We start from the raw sequence: 15271 nt of genomic DNA on the forward strand, positions 1-15271 counted from the left end.
CATCTTACAGACTTTAAAGTGTTAATACAGTTTTCAAAACAGAATGGAGGAACCAGGCCAGAGGCCGAGTCACCCTGACCACTCTTCCCAGAAGAAACCCAATCTGGGATCTCAGGATTTCTCTAAGGGCAGCATGAGAATCCTGGATGAACAACACGTGTGCCCTGGCATTTTGCCCCCACCTCCACGCTAGTCCATAAAGGGTCTGGCTCATGCCACGTGTGGGTCAAGCCCCACCCCTCGTGAAAGACTCCCTTCTCTCCCAGCTCAGAGGAGCTGTAGAGTGGCCCCCAGAGTCCATCTGAGAGTCTGAAGTCTTACTTGCAGCAAAACAGGCTTCTGGAGCTGAATTTGGGGCTCCAATCTGACATCTGTTAAGGTATGAAAACAATTTTTTTTTTCCGAGTATCTCAGAAAACCTCCAGGTGTACTATGGTTTGTACAATATCGCGGTAATGGATTTACCCTTCAGGCTTTTCATTAGGAATAACTTCTGAAAGGGCTGAGAAATATCTTTTCTTAAAGAGCATTATACTCTTCTTGCTTTGTTTTCTGCTTTGTCATTATCATGTCTTCAGGATGTTCTCAAGCATTCTGTGGGCTTGGGTCTCACAAGGCAAATTGATTTGTACTTCAGGCTATGCTTAGTTATCTCTATGTCCTGTTTTCATCTCATAGAAACTTGTAGGTATCACTCATCTGCCTAAGGTCCCTCTCTTGTCTTTGTTGATTTATACTCCCGTGTTTCAATCATTTGGCAGAACTTTTTATTTTAATATTTTTGTATCACTGGCTTTTAAAAAAAGTTTGTGGTAGAATACATATAACATAAAAGTTACTATCTTAACCATTTTTTAAATTCACTGGTATTAAATATACTCACATTATTGTGCAATTACGGCCACCATCCATCCCCATAACCTTTTATCTGTAAAAGTGAAACCGATTACCTATTGAACAGTATGTTGTATGGTAGATTAAACAGTGTATTTATTAAAAAGTATGCTGATTACCTATCAAATTCCCTATGCTCCCCTCCCCTAAGCCTGTGACAACTATCACTACACTCTTTATGATTTTGACTACTCTAAGTCCCTCATATAGGTGGAATTGGACTGTGTTTCTTTGTAACCCATTTATTTTACCTAGCATAAAGTCCTCGAGTTTCATCCATGTTGTGGCCTGTTTAATCTCCCTTGTTTCTTAGGAGTGGGTAAAAGGAGTCAACTGATTGTTCAAGGGCCAGGGTAGGGGGTCGTAAAGGGCTACTCTCTCTTTGGTTAGATTCTTAATCTTAAAAAAATTTTTTTTTTTTTTAAAGTCTATAACAGTTTCATTGTCCCTCCCAATGGGAAACCCCACTGGAGAATTCTGTTTTTACAGAAAGTTCTTAGAACTCCTAACCACCCCTACCCTTTTCACTTTCCTTTCCATCTCATTCTTCCTCTATAGTTACCAGGGTATTTTGCACTTGATTACATATCCTTCATTTTTTTCTCTTCATCTGCATTCATTTTCTCTTCATCACCCCCTGAACAGGTTTTGAAAGAGAGGCTGGAGGGTGGTGGGGTTGTAGGGAAGAGGTGGAAGAAAAATAGGAAGGATTTTATCTCTCCTGTTACTTATAAGAAAAAAAAGTTGTTTGGCACCAATGTCCTTGTTGCTATTGCTGTTTTATGTGTGTGTGTGTGTAAGTCGGTCAGTTGTGTCCAACTCTGTGACTCCATGGACCATACAGTCCATAGAATTCTCCAGGTCAGAATTCTAGAGTGAGTAGCCTTTCCCTTCTTCAGGGGATCTCTCCAACTCAGGGATTGAACCCAGGTCTCCTGCATGGCAGGCAGATTCTTTACCAACTGAGCCACAAGGGTCTGATTTTATATCTTTAAGCATATTAAAAAGCAAGTGAGACGAATTATCATGCTAATATTGTTGTCAAAGTTTAAATACCTATATATTCTCGATGACTGCAGTGAAGGGCTTTTAAGGAGAGGGAGAACTAGGTTTAATGATCTTTTTTTCAATCCGAAGACTTCTTTCAGCTGTACATTTTACAGCTGAACTTCTGGTATTTGACTTACTATATTGGTAGCCATGGCTTTAGCAGCTGAGTTGAGTGAGTCCAAGGGCTACTTTATAAAGATTCTCCTTGCCTGGGAACATTCTGAGGTGGATAGGGCATCTACATTAGAATAGAGGAGCTAAATTCCTTGTTCTGGGCATGAGCTCTTAGCTTTAACACTCACCGTGCTGTGAAAGGATATTAAGATAACTCAAGAGTGGGGGAAACAAGAGGGCTCTGAAAAACATCCAAATTAATCTTTAAAATGTGTTATATGACTAAGAAACATTTTAGGCTTGAACTCAGTGCAGCATTTCAAAACTTAAGCTCAATGAGCTTTAATAGGGGCTAATCATAAAATTCTTAACAGCCTTTAATTAGTGCAGGGTATAGCAATGCTTTGTAATGTGAACAGCAGTGAGATGCTATACCACTGTCTTTTCAAACAGTAGAACTGCCTTCAGCACCCTAAAAAATAATTACACTTCAAAGTGCTCCCTAGGATTGACCCCAAATGAGGGGGAAAAAATGGAGAAAGTAAAATCAGATAAAGACAGAAAGTTTCGTCTTCAGTGGTTTTTTTAAAAAAATTCAATTTATTGACATGATAATTACAATTGAAGTTACAGCTGAATTCCATTATTTCAGATCTGGGGAATGAAAATTCATAGACTTATTCATGTTAAAACTGAGAGTAATTTGTTCAAAATATCCTGGTGGGAAGAAAATTGCCTTATGTCTTTGAGGGGTCATAAGAGTTTTCACAGTGTCTACAATAAACCCAATGCAGGACATAACAGATAATTGAAAACAAAGCTGAATATATTAAGTCTGTTGGTGTAAAGGTTAAAGCAGTGGAATGAAGTATTCAGGTTAAGTGATGCTATTAATGCAGTGTCTTCACAGGTGGTATGTCTAGCACATTAATACTTAATACGGCTCTTATGCTTTTCTTATAAAGTTTCCACACTTGCTTGTAATTTGAACATTTTTTAGAAGATAGGGTTTTTTTGTTTTTTGTTTTACAATGAACATTTTTTCTAAAAGCCTTTTTTAACTGTAGGTTAATCAAGCAATTGTGCCATGATCAAAGAGAACTAAAACTAACCTGAGGGATAAATCATTATTGTTGGCAAGCACACGTGTTTACTATCCTAGCCAGTAAAATAAAAGCACATCATTTTCAAATGTGTCAATATCCATAATACATAGGCTCATGAAAGTAACCATATAAAACTCAAAAATGGTTATTAAGGCTTTATTTTTTCCAAAACACTGAAAGTTTAGTTTTCAGATATTTAGAAAAGAATATGTTCCTTCATTTTCCTTGATTTCCATCTTTTCCCTCTCTTTGTATTCTGTGCTTGCCCACAATACTTTTGTTTACTCTTTCCTCCTATTATCCCGTTTCTCTTTCTTTCTTCACTCTGTCTTGCTCTTTACACATTTTACTTCTGCAGCCTTCTTCTAAAGAAGAGAAAGACAATCATCAAATTATGTAATGTTTATTCAAAGTGTTGATGAGATTTCAGAGTCTTCAGTATTGTACACCTCAGAGCCAATGAGAAGGCACCAATCTTCAAATGTCTTCATTTCTACTCTGATATATCTCCAGTGGTGCCTACAAATATTATTGAATAGGTTGATATTATTTTATCAGGCTTAGCCTCCCAGGCAGACTTTCACTCCAGGCTTTATTCCCTCTGTCAACTTGTATACTGCCATGAAGAATTTTCAGGCACAAAAATTGAGTGTGTTCTCAGAAATATTTAATGCATCTCCATCAACCACAATAGGGCTACCACCCTTGGGGTACTAGGCTCATCACTGTATGAGCTCAGTCAACAAGTCTAGTTCCTGCTTCTTCCACTCCCTGAATTCTAGCCCTCCACTCTCTCTGGTTGCTCCTGCTTCCCCCCTGCCTCCCCCAACCCTTGCTATCTCATTCTTCCCTCCACTTATCCAGACTTAGAGCAAATCACAACTTTTTTTCTGGGCTCCCACTTCATTTTGTAAGTACCCACATATTAGCATGTGTTTTAATTCCAAGGGCACTTACGTGCTTCTCTTTCACAGAAGATACGGGATTCTAAACTCTTTGAGGGCAGAACAGGAATTTGAATTCAGGTCTTTTTAACCTGAAAAGCCACTGTGTTTTATGTCATATTGAATCTGAGGAATTGATAGCAAATGAAGAAGTTGAAGGTACAACTAAGATTTCAAATTTAAATGAGTGGGCAGATGGTGATTACTTGGATCAAGAGAGAGACTATGGAAGAAGTAGTTTATGGGTGGCAACATTACAAACCCATAGTGAAAGATGTGAATAAAAAGAGTGTGATGAGTGGCTCACTGAGAAATGCCAAAATATAAGGCTTGAGGGCTGGAGCTCAGACGAAGGGAACAATGCAAGGATAGAAGCCAAGGTGGACAGATTTTTAAGGAGAAAAGAATTATCACTAGAAGATGCTTTAAAAGTCCATTACATGTGGGGACTGACGATAGACTGGTGATACACAGAAAATCATTCCAAAGACATCTTGATATCCAGGGTGGGGGTAAATAGATTGTAGTAAATTCTAGAGTGAGATGAAGTTGACGTATAGTTGGAGTATATGTGTTACTAAGTTTGGACTTGAAAGTGGGTAAGGAATGGGGATTGCATGTTTGGTGCAAGACATTTCTTGGAAGTGAGAAATAGGCGTGTGTGGAGGTATTTTTAATGTACTTGTAGGTTGAAGGGAGGGAGCTGGTAGGGATAAGGGTGTGAATGTACAGAAAAGAGGAGGGGACTAGTATGCAGAGGAAAAAGAATGGGACAGGATGCAGAGCACAGATGGAGAGTTTGGCTGGGTTGGACTTTTCTCTCAGTCTAGAGGGATGAGTGAGATGCTGCGTGAAGGTATATTATGTTTGAGAAGGAAGGGAAAAGATTGGATAATTTTATAACTCATAATTCTGATCATTCCTTTATTACATGGAAGGGACCTTTTAAATTCAGATGTTGTTAGAGTGCTGATATCTTGTATTTGCCTTCTGAATTTTGTGATGTCAAAAGGTGGGCACCACCTTGCCTTTGTCCAACTTATGCCTCTATCAGTGGCAATTTATATCAGCCTCAGGAGAGAAATGAAGTTCTGTAGCTCAATGTAGGAAAGCAGTGGGGGTGTACTGATGGACCCCACAAGTGTTTACCTCCAATTGTGATATCTGAAAGTTTTAAAAATTCTTATGCAGAAAAGTAATTTTTTTCCAGGCTATTTTAGTAGTCATTAATGCAATTAAAGCAATTAAGCTTTGCATTCTATGGCTCTGCTTACTTCTGGACTTTTATTGCACAGTGAGTTTGGAGATGTGCATATAATGCTTGTCAAGCCTTGAAGAGCTCAGGAACATAATTTTTTTTTTTTTACCAAAATTAATAATGTTTATAAAACACAGAAACCTGGAAAAATATTATAAACTTAGAATAGAGCAATTGTTTTATAAAATGCAGTGTGGTGAGTACTCAATATGTGTGCTTAGTTGTTCAGTCGTGTCTGACTATTTGCTACCCCATGGACTATAGCCTGCCAGGTTCCTCTGTCCACGGGATTTTTCAAGCAAGAATACTGGAGTGGGTTGACATTTCCTTCTCCAGGGGATCTTTCTGACCCAGGGTTCAAACCTGAGTCTCCTGTAGCTCCTGCATTGCCGGCAGATTCTTTACTGCTGAGCCATCAGGGAAACCTAGGTACTTAATGTGATTAGTTGCTCAGTCATGTCTGACTCTTTGCGACCCCATGGGCTGTAGCCCATCAGGCTCCTCTGTCCATGGGATTCTCCAGGCAAGAATACTGGAATGGGTTGCCATGCCCTCTTCCAGGGGAATCTTCCTAAACCAGGGATCGAACACATGTCTCCCACATTTCAGGCAGATTCTTTACCATCTGAGCCAACAGGGAAGCTCAAGTACTCAATAAATACTCGTTATTATCAATACACATCTTCAGAACAATCTTACAATGTGTGTATTTTTATTTCGAGCTTACTAATTGGAGAATAAAAGTTAAGAAAATTTAAATTACCAAGACCCACAGCACAACTAAAATAATGCTAGACTTGAAGTTCAAATTGAAGTCCTTTTCCAGATAAAGCCTTATTTCTTCTGAGATAATAGACTGCCTCTCAATTCCGTGAAATCGCATCATGGAACATCGGTTTTCTTAGAAGTCAAATGGCACACAGTTATGACCCAAAACCGTAATGTAGCTCAGGGATCTACATGAGGAAGTCAGCATTTTTGTCCTCTTAACCTCAAATCTTTATGCAGTGTAATTTTCTGTAGGCCATACTTTAATTCGTGTTTTATGGAATATGCACATTTAATTCTGCTTGATTGCATAGGGTACAGTTATCCATACTCTTTCAAAATTTTCACTATGTTTAATTCATGAAATTCCTGCTTTCATGAGCTCATATAGCTTCAACTTTTAAGTGTAGCCTACTTTAAATATTTGATGGGTTAATGAAAAAAATTTTGAGCCTTTCGTTTTTATAAATGGATTTTTTTGAACATGTATTAGAACTCTCAACATAAAGAGAGCCTTGGGATTAACTTTTTTTGGCAGAGTTATAATAGCTACTATTTATAGAATCCCTACCATACATTAAAAGCTTTGCATGCAGAATCTTATTTATTTGAAGAGCCAGTGTCTAATCTCACTATGGTGTCAGTTTGAACTCCTGGATGTTGACTCTTCAATTCTTACAATGAGAGAATTCGCATTTTTTTTTTTAATTCCTCCCAACGTCAGTTCAGTTCAATTCAGTCACTCAGTTGTGTCTGACTCTTTGAGACCCCATGAATCGCAGCACGCCAGGCCTCCCTGTCCATCACCAACTCCCAGAGTTCACTCAGACTCACGCCCATTGATCAGCGATGCCATCCGGCCATCTCATCCTCTGTCTTCCCCTTCTCCTCCTGCCCCCAATCCCTCCCAGCATCAGAGTCTTTTCCAATGAGTCAACTCTTTGCATGAGGTGGCCAAAGTACTGGAGTTTCAGCTTTAGCATCATTCCTTCCAAAGAAATCCCAGGGCTGATCTTCAGAATGGACTGGCTGGATCTCCTTGCAGTCCAAGGGACTCTCAAGAGTCTTCTCCAACACCACAGTTCAAAAGCATCAATTCTTCAGTGCTCAGCTTCCTCCCAACTTAGTCCATGCTTAAACCAGAAAGAGAAACTAAATCATTGCTATCCAAATAAAGCAACAAATGAAATGAGGCAATACTTTTCTTCACAAGGACTGGTTTAGAAAGTGATTAATGCAAGGTTATTTAAAAGTGCTAAGTAGCCATTAAAATATTGAATGAATTAATCCAACATTGTGAATACTACACTTTTGATTTTTTTAATGTTGTACGTAGTCTGGAAATTACTTGGCTTGTTTTTCATACTGCTTGTGAGGTTCTGGATTTCTGGGATTACAGTAGGCTTCCCTCATAGCTCAGTTGGTAAAGAATCCTCCTGCAATGCAGGAGACCCCAGGTCGATTCCTGTGTTGGGAAGATCCACTGGAGAAGGGATAGGCTACCCTTCAGTATTCTTGGGCTTCCCTTGTTCCTCAGCTGGTAAAAAAAATCTGCCTGCAACGTGGGAGACCTGGGTTTGATCCCTGGGTGGGAAGATCCCCTGGAGAAGGGAAAAGCTACTCACTTTAGTATTCTGGCCTGGAGAATTCCATGGACTGTATAGTCCACGGGGTTGCAAAGAGTCGGACACGACTGAGCAACTTTGTCACTTTCACAATTCACATAGTATTTGCTAAGCATGTCTAATATGGGCAAGGTTCTATGATAGGTCTCAGGAGGGAAGAAGCTAGGGTAAGGTTAGGGATTGGGAAGGAAGGAAAAATTTACTATGTTTCCTGCCAGTGGAATTGACAAAATTGTGAGAAGGAAGGATAATACAAATTACTGTGACACATTTAACAAATGCAGAATAGTGACGAATGAAAGTACTGAAAACACTGCCACCTTTATGATTCTATATTTAAAAATTGAAATTGATTTTTAAAAATATTTTACTCTTATGGGGTGCACTAAAGCATGAGAAAAAGTAGTTATATTTTGAGTTTGTTTGGGTTTTTCCCTACATGTTAGTTGCTTAATCATACTCAACTCTTTGCGACCCCATGGACTGTAGTCCACCAAGCTTCTCTGTCCATAGGATTCTCCAGGCAAAAATACTGGAGAGGGTAGCCATTCCCTTCTCCAGGGGGTTTTCCCTAAGAAGGTACAGAAAAACCCAAATGAACTTTTTAGCCACCTCAGTATATTCTGTATCATTTCTCTCCAAGAAATGGTGTTTTCAAGGATGGAGTCTCTCCAGCACAGGCATCTATTAACACTGAAACTCCTTTCCAAACTGACCCTCCTATTTTCCATTACAACTGGCATTTGCTAAGTGTTTTACAAACTAAACGATAAGCCAATTAGCAATTAGGCATTAATGACTCACTGCAGTTTCTCTTAGAGATAATATATTTACAAATTTACAGGAGCTTTCTTTAATCAAAAGATCGGATGTGGTGGTAATCATTAATGTCCACATGGCAAATCCATGGGGAAATCTTTTGGCGTTAGACTGGGTTTTGAATGCTCTATGTCAAGAACTGTGAAATTCTAAGATTTTTGTCCTCCTTGACAGCTAACAAATTAGCCCACCCCAGTTTAACAGAAGCTGGCAGAAAATCTGAGACTCCAAGGGGAGACACCAAGGACAAGGTTATATGATTGGCCTCAAGCAGTATACGTAAGGCAGTAGGGTAGCCAGAGCCTCATTGATTTCTCCTGCCATTTCCTGAGGCTCAATTCCCACAGGGTGATGGAACAAGCTTCTAGTCTTGCCTGCACACCTGATGGGTTGTGTGACAGGCGAGCTACCCCAAGCACCAGTAACCTGACTCTTTTATAATAGATCCAACTAAACTAGCCAGAACTTTGTCCCAGGAGAGAACATTCTCCATGTGATACTGGATAGTAGGCACACATGCCTTGTTCTCTGGACAGAGAAATTGTCTCCCTCTTCCAAGCTGTTTACTGGATAAATGTCCTTGAAAGAGTCCAAAACAGTAGGGCAGTTAGTGCCTCTGCATGGAAAACATACAGAAATACATAATACCCTTGGGAAATTGTCTCCTGACACTCTGAATTGATGAGCTTTTCAACAACTGTCTCCCATTACATTCCAAGCAATGTTCTAGGATGTTTTTTTTAAAGGATACTTAAAAACATCCTCATTTACTTTTCACATGATCTTTTTTCATATTTTATTTTCCTACTATATACTTTTATCCCTATATCAAAGGGATAGACGTTTTATATTCCTGTTTCATAGAAGAGTAGCCTGAGGCTTAGAGAGGTCAGGTTATTTGCTTAGATACAAACAATGAGTCCCACTGATGGGATTTAACCCTAGGCTTTTCTGACTCCCATAAGTGAATAAGTAAGTGAAGTTGCTCAGTCCTGTCCGACTCTTTGTGACCCCATGGACTGTAGCCCACCAGGCTCCTCCGTCCATGGGATTCTCCAGGCAAGAATACTGGAATGGGTTTCCATACCCAGGCTTTTAATTACTGCACCCTCCCACTGCAAAGATCAACCTACTTTAAATTTCTGTTTGGATTTTGTTAACAACCTTAATGACCCCACAGGAGCATGATTTAACTTGAAAGTCTTCATGCAAAGGTGATTATACATAGCAATTCATTAAACTAATAAATAATATCTGCCTTTATATACATACTCCATTGTCTAAGTTCATTTTTTAAAAGGGAATTAGTGAAAAAAGAAAATATAGGTCCCATTAAGAACCTCTGAGCCTCTAGTTTGCTTCTTGTTTTACTAGTATAGTCATTAGATGAGTTCTCTGGAAAATATTTCATTTTCACATAGTTCATTACTTTGTTTGGAATACTTTATTGCTGTTAAACAATCGGTAGAATGAGGTAGTCTTGACTCACTAGCTATTAAAATATAGTTTGTGTTTTTGACCACCCAGGACTGTTGAAAGTCCCTTATTAAAGGCCTATGGGATTCTGCTTTAATCCTACTTTTGTGTGCACATGTTCTATGCATCATTTGTAGGACAAGTCCTACGTGGCAGTAACATTTAGGCGGCTCTCTCTGCCTCCAATGTTCTCCTTCCACTGTATTCTATTATCTTCCAGTTTCATCCCATGAAGGTGCTTCTAATCTCTCCCACAGATTATAATCATTCTTCTGGTGAATTTCCTTAGGTTTTATTTATCCTTTTCATGGGTAATTTTGATTGTGTATCTTTTTTATCCATACAGTCCTACTATAAACTTCTTCTGGCAGAACGGGTATCTTACTTATCTTTGTATATTGTTATATTGTATAAATTATATTTGTTGCAATGTAGCATAAGAGTTTAGGCTTCAGAGGAACTGGCAAGGAGGATATAAGGAATTATATCCTCTCAATGTGAAGAGGGAAGACGTTTGTCTTTTATGGCTAGGCCCCAGGTCCTTCTGTGGTGTGCAAAAAGGGGATATGAGCTCTCTTTCTGTTGTGGCCTGGCACCCATTTTGTTTGTCTTGCTTCCTGCATTACATATTTCCTATGGAGATTTTGAGGGGAGCTCCTTCATATGTTCTAAAACATTCTGGAACTTCCTTTGCGTTGCTTATTCCAAAGTCTTACTATATGATATACCAAGCCAAAAAAAAAAAAATTAGAAACCCTCTGTTCTCAGTGTTTGTTTTTTTTTTTTTTATAAAAGAATAATATTCTTTTAATAGGTAATAACACTAATTAGTATTGTAAGCAGATGGCTTTCCACTTTCTTCCTATTCAAAGCAGATGATGGGTTATGCTTCAAATCTTTGTATGTCATACTCTCTGTGACATAAATCTGCAGTGAGTAAATGGAATGTGTGTGTTCACCAAGATTTAAATATAAAAGTTTTCCATGACCATTCCTTTTTCCTAATATGTATTCAGTATATGTATCTATAAATGTAGTTATGTATATCTGTAACATAATATACATACACATATACACCTTAATTTTAAGATGCATATATTTGCACATTAAAATGTTTTCTGATACTAGACTGCTTTTTATGTTGACTCATATATTTAATGTGTTTCTTCCTCTGAAAAGCTATTATTAACTGATGGTGTGTTTCACAATTGATGCCTTAAGAACAGCTAAATAAATCACTTATATAAGGGAAAGGCCAGTTGAAATAAAATTACCACAGTTTGTAATGAGAAATAAGCCTCTTGCCAGAGTTAAGCACCCACATATGGTTGCTCTTCCCCGAGATTTCTGAGTAGAAGGAGCAGTGGAGTCAGTGTTCCACGTCAATCTGGCGTTAACACGACATGGCAAGTATTCCAGGGGCTGCTGTAATTCCAACAACACAGTCTTCTCCTGCTTAACATCACAGTAATCTTTGTTGGCGTTAAAGCTATTTCATCTCTGGCAGAGTAACATTCAGTGGATGGATTAGGAGCCTTATCTTGCTAAGACCAGCAACATCAGAAATCAATAGATGAGTGACTTCTGCAAATAGTACCTGCAGGAGGAGCACACTTTTCCCCAAAGGTTCCAGGGATGATCCCAACACTGCAGATGGCATAAATGGGGAAGTGGAGGAATGTGATTTTTCTGAGAATTCTTCAAGCTTGGACTAGGTCCCAGGGGATGAACAATTTAAGTTCAGCTGTTTTTGGTTTTAAAGCAATAAAAGGAAAACAACTCAAACATTTTGTTCCTTCCTTTTTCAGGTACAAAAACTGATGCAGGATATAGACTTTGCTGAAAACACCTAAATAAACCATGCCATGCTGCCAATTTATTTTTCATAAATGATTTTCACTCTCCTCTAATACAGTGTGTATGTTTGAATCACCTGAAAGTAAGTGAGAGTGTTAGTTGCCCAGTCACGTCTGACTCTTTGAAACCTCATGGACTGACTGTAGCCCGCCAGGCTCCTCTGTCCGTGGGTGGAATTCTCTAGGCAAGAATACTGAGGTAGGTAGCCATTCCATTCTCCAGGGGATCTTCTTAACCCAGCGATCGAACCCAGGTCTTCTGTGTTGCAGGCAGATTCTTAATCATCTGAACCACTGGGGAATAATAGAGATAATTTTTTTTTCTTCCGCAATAACATTCTTTTCCTTTTAAAAATGGTAACTTGGCAAGGAAGCAGTTTTCTTTTCTAGCTTCAGTTTACTCATCTGAAAAATGGTGAAAACAGTAGTTCATATTTCAAAGGTTGTTATGGAGAGTGGATTTTATAATATGAGCAAGGTACTTGTCCTGGTGGCTGACTATTGCAACAGTTCAGTAAATAATACACAATAAGTGCATGAACATACTTTCCACACTTATACATTTTTAGATGCTTTCATAACTTGTATGTCCATCTCTCCCTGGTGAGCAGAGCATGAAGATATGTGCCAGTGAAAACTGGGCTTCAGTCTTTTTATTCTAGTCCATGTATCCCTACTCTTGGCAGATGTCTCCCCTGATTCTGTCTGTAAGAAGCTTATTTCTCAGTACTCAGAGATTACAGACTGTCCACATCGGCTCCAAGGAGGGTTGGTTTCAACGGATTTCTCACGGAGAGATGGGTCACTGTACTCAGAGCCAAGCTCATAAAAATCACATTCAGCTTCCATTTCATCTTCCAGCCTTTCTCCATCTTGTGATGAGCAGTGCCTGCCACCTCTGCCATCTCATCTAGTCACTTTCCATCTCGAAACGCAGTGAAGCTTCTCTTCTCTGATCTCCCAACACTGAAGCAAATTATTCTTATTCTTGTTGGTGGTGGAAAGTGAATTAAATTGAAGTCTGAAGTGCAGTCGCCTGTAGATGTTACTCTGGGTTTTTTTGCAAAGCTATGTCATCAGCCAACAGCTAACATCTTTCTTTCTGGTTTTGTTTGCAATTTTGCCTACGCATGGCACTAAACAAGAGACCAGAAAAAGAGAGAAATATGCAGAAGCTGACAATAAGAAATAGATCGTTGACAAGATCATTGACACCACTATTTGCAAGTCCCTTTTCTCATCTGCCTCTCTTTATCTGAATGGAAAGGGAAGACAACTGCATCAGCAGACAGTTGCACCTTGGCCAGATAATCTGGAGGCAGGCTTCCATCCCACCTTCTGGGGTAGAAATGGGGAGTTCATTGGAGATAAAGAATAATTCCTGGGACAGATTTTCTTCCAGACAATACATGCCACTGGAATGAATGGAAAAGGGTAGTTAAGGGCCTGCCATATCAACTTCCCAGAGAAGACAATGGCAACCCACTCCAGTACTCTTGCCTGGAAAATCCCATGGATGGAGGAGACTGGTAGGCTACAGTCCATGGGGTTGCGAAGAGTCAGACATAACTGAGCGACTTCACTTTCACTTTTTACTTTCATGCATTGGAGAAGGAAATGGCAACCCACTCCAGTGTTCTTGCCTGGAGAATCCCAGGGATGGGGCAGCCTGGTGGGCTGCCGTCTATGGGGTCGCACAGAGTCGGACATGACTGAAGTGACTTAGCAGCAGCAGCATATCAACTACCATTTATTTTCCAGGAGCCATAAGATATTTACATTATTTAAAAGAAAAATGGACCACAGGTAATTAGCTCAGACTTTGAGGAAGCTGTGGGGTAACGCATGGAGGGAACACTACCCTGAGAGTTAGGAATCCTTTACTAAAGCTGATTCAGCCCCCAAGAACCTGTGGGGTATTGCCTAGAGCCTTCACTATAATCAGCATAGTTCCTTTGTACAACGAAATGGGTTTGTACATTTTATTCTGAGGATCACAAAATGGACATACTCTGGAGCCACTTTAAGACGTGAATGTACAGGTACTTACTAGTATCTGTCATTTTCTTTCTCAACAATTAGAGAATAATTAATCAGTTGATGAGATTGGAGCTTACCAATTATTTTCCTTTCCTCTTGCAGCTTGCTTTTGGGTTATTTCAGGATTCACTGATTGTAACACACACACACACATATGGCTGAGGAAGTCATAAATACAGGAACTTAAAGAAGTCCATCTAACTTCTTAGTAATAACTCTGGTAAAGGGCTTCAGGGCAAAGAACCCTGTAAACCCATGATTACAATGAGATTTGGAGATAAAGATTTTGATAGGGTTTAGAAACATACTGTTTCATTTATTTTATGTGTTCTATTGCAATCGATGGCAGATAATGGCTATAACATAAATGAGAGTTTGAGGTAGGAGATGCATAATTCCTAAATACATTGAGAGATTTGTATGCATAACCTTGATTTCCAAATTTGATACAGGACTTAAAAAGTAATTATCATTCATGAAGCACCAGCAAAGCTTATGGCTTATGGTAGTAGATGGAATACTTTTTATATCTATCAGGACAAGGCTTTTCCTGGAAGCTTAGACTAGTCTAAACTCTCCCAGTAATTAAAGAAACATTATCAGTATTGTTATCCTAATTAGCCTCAATGTATATTATAGAGTACACAAGCAAATACCCCATTTGGGGGGAAGGAAAAGGACCTAACATAGTTACTGTATGTCTGGCACTTTGCCCAGCTCATTGCATGTTTTATTTTATTCTTTAAGGAAAGCAGTAACATCTATAGTGCCAAAAACCTATCATCTTCCTTGAATGTTAATGGAAGGTCATTGTTCTTCGCCACACTTTATCTTTTTTCCTTTCTCCCATTCATTTCCTAGTATCCTTCTTTCTAAGTTCCTTTCTTCCTTCTCCTTTCCTGGAGTCCTTGGTCTTTTTCTTCTCTCCCTTTCCCTGTGTTGCTTTTCTGCAGTTCTCAGTATGCCACAGGCTCCTGTGGGTATCCTTTAGTTCTAGTGGTAACTTTTATAGCTAAAACTGTTGCAGGCTGCTGGCATAAGTCAAATCACATTTGGCAAATGTATGTTATGTATCTGGAAACTGGGTTATACTCATTCTAGAGCAATTAACTAAATAATTTTCTGGCATAAAGACAGCCTTGTACTATTCTTGTAATGAAATAGATAATTTTAACTAGAGCTCCACCTAATACTTCCAGGGAGTGCTAAAAAAACCTGGCCCATTCTTGATTCAGATCGATTAAATGGCTCTGAAGCATTTTTATTTTCTTTTTCCGGAATTGTGCAGGCCTTAATCACTGTTTTTAAACTAGGAGTCCTT

At 39.0% G+C, this 15271-nt stretch overlaps 1 long non-coding RNA gene across 1 annotated transcript in view; it reads left to right on the plus strand.

The window, feature by feature from the left end:
- Positions 1–252: 252 nt before the first annotated feature.
- The window catches only part of LOC138987624 (uncharacterized), a 398295-nt gene continuing 383276 nt past the window's right edge, over positions 253–15271 (plus strand). Inside the window, exon 1 of the long non-coding RNA XR_011464010.1 lies at positions 253–379. This is a non-coding gene — a long non-coding RNA (uncharacterized lncRNA). The remainder of the gene's footprint in view (positions 380–15271) is intronic.

Source organism: Bos mutus, chromosome 4 (assembly GCF_027580195.1).
Source record: "Bos mutus isolate GX-2022 chromosome 4, NWIPB_WYAK_1.1, whole genome shotgun sequence".
NCBI lineage: Eukaryota > Metazoa > Chordata > Mammalia > Artiodactyla > Bovidae > Bos > Bos mutus.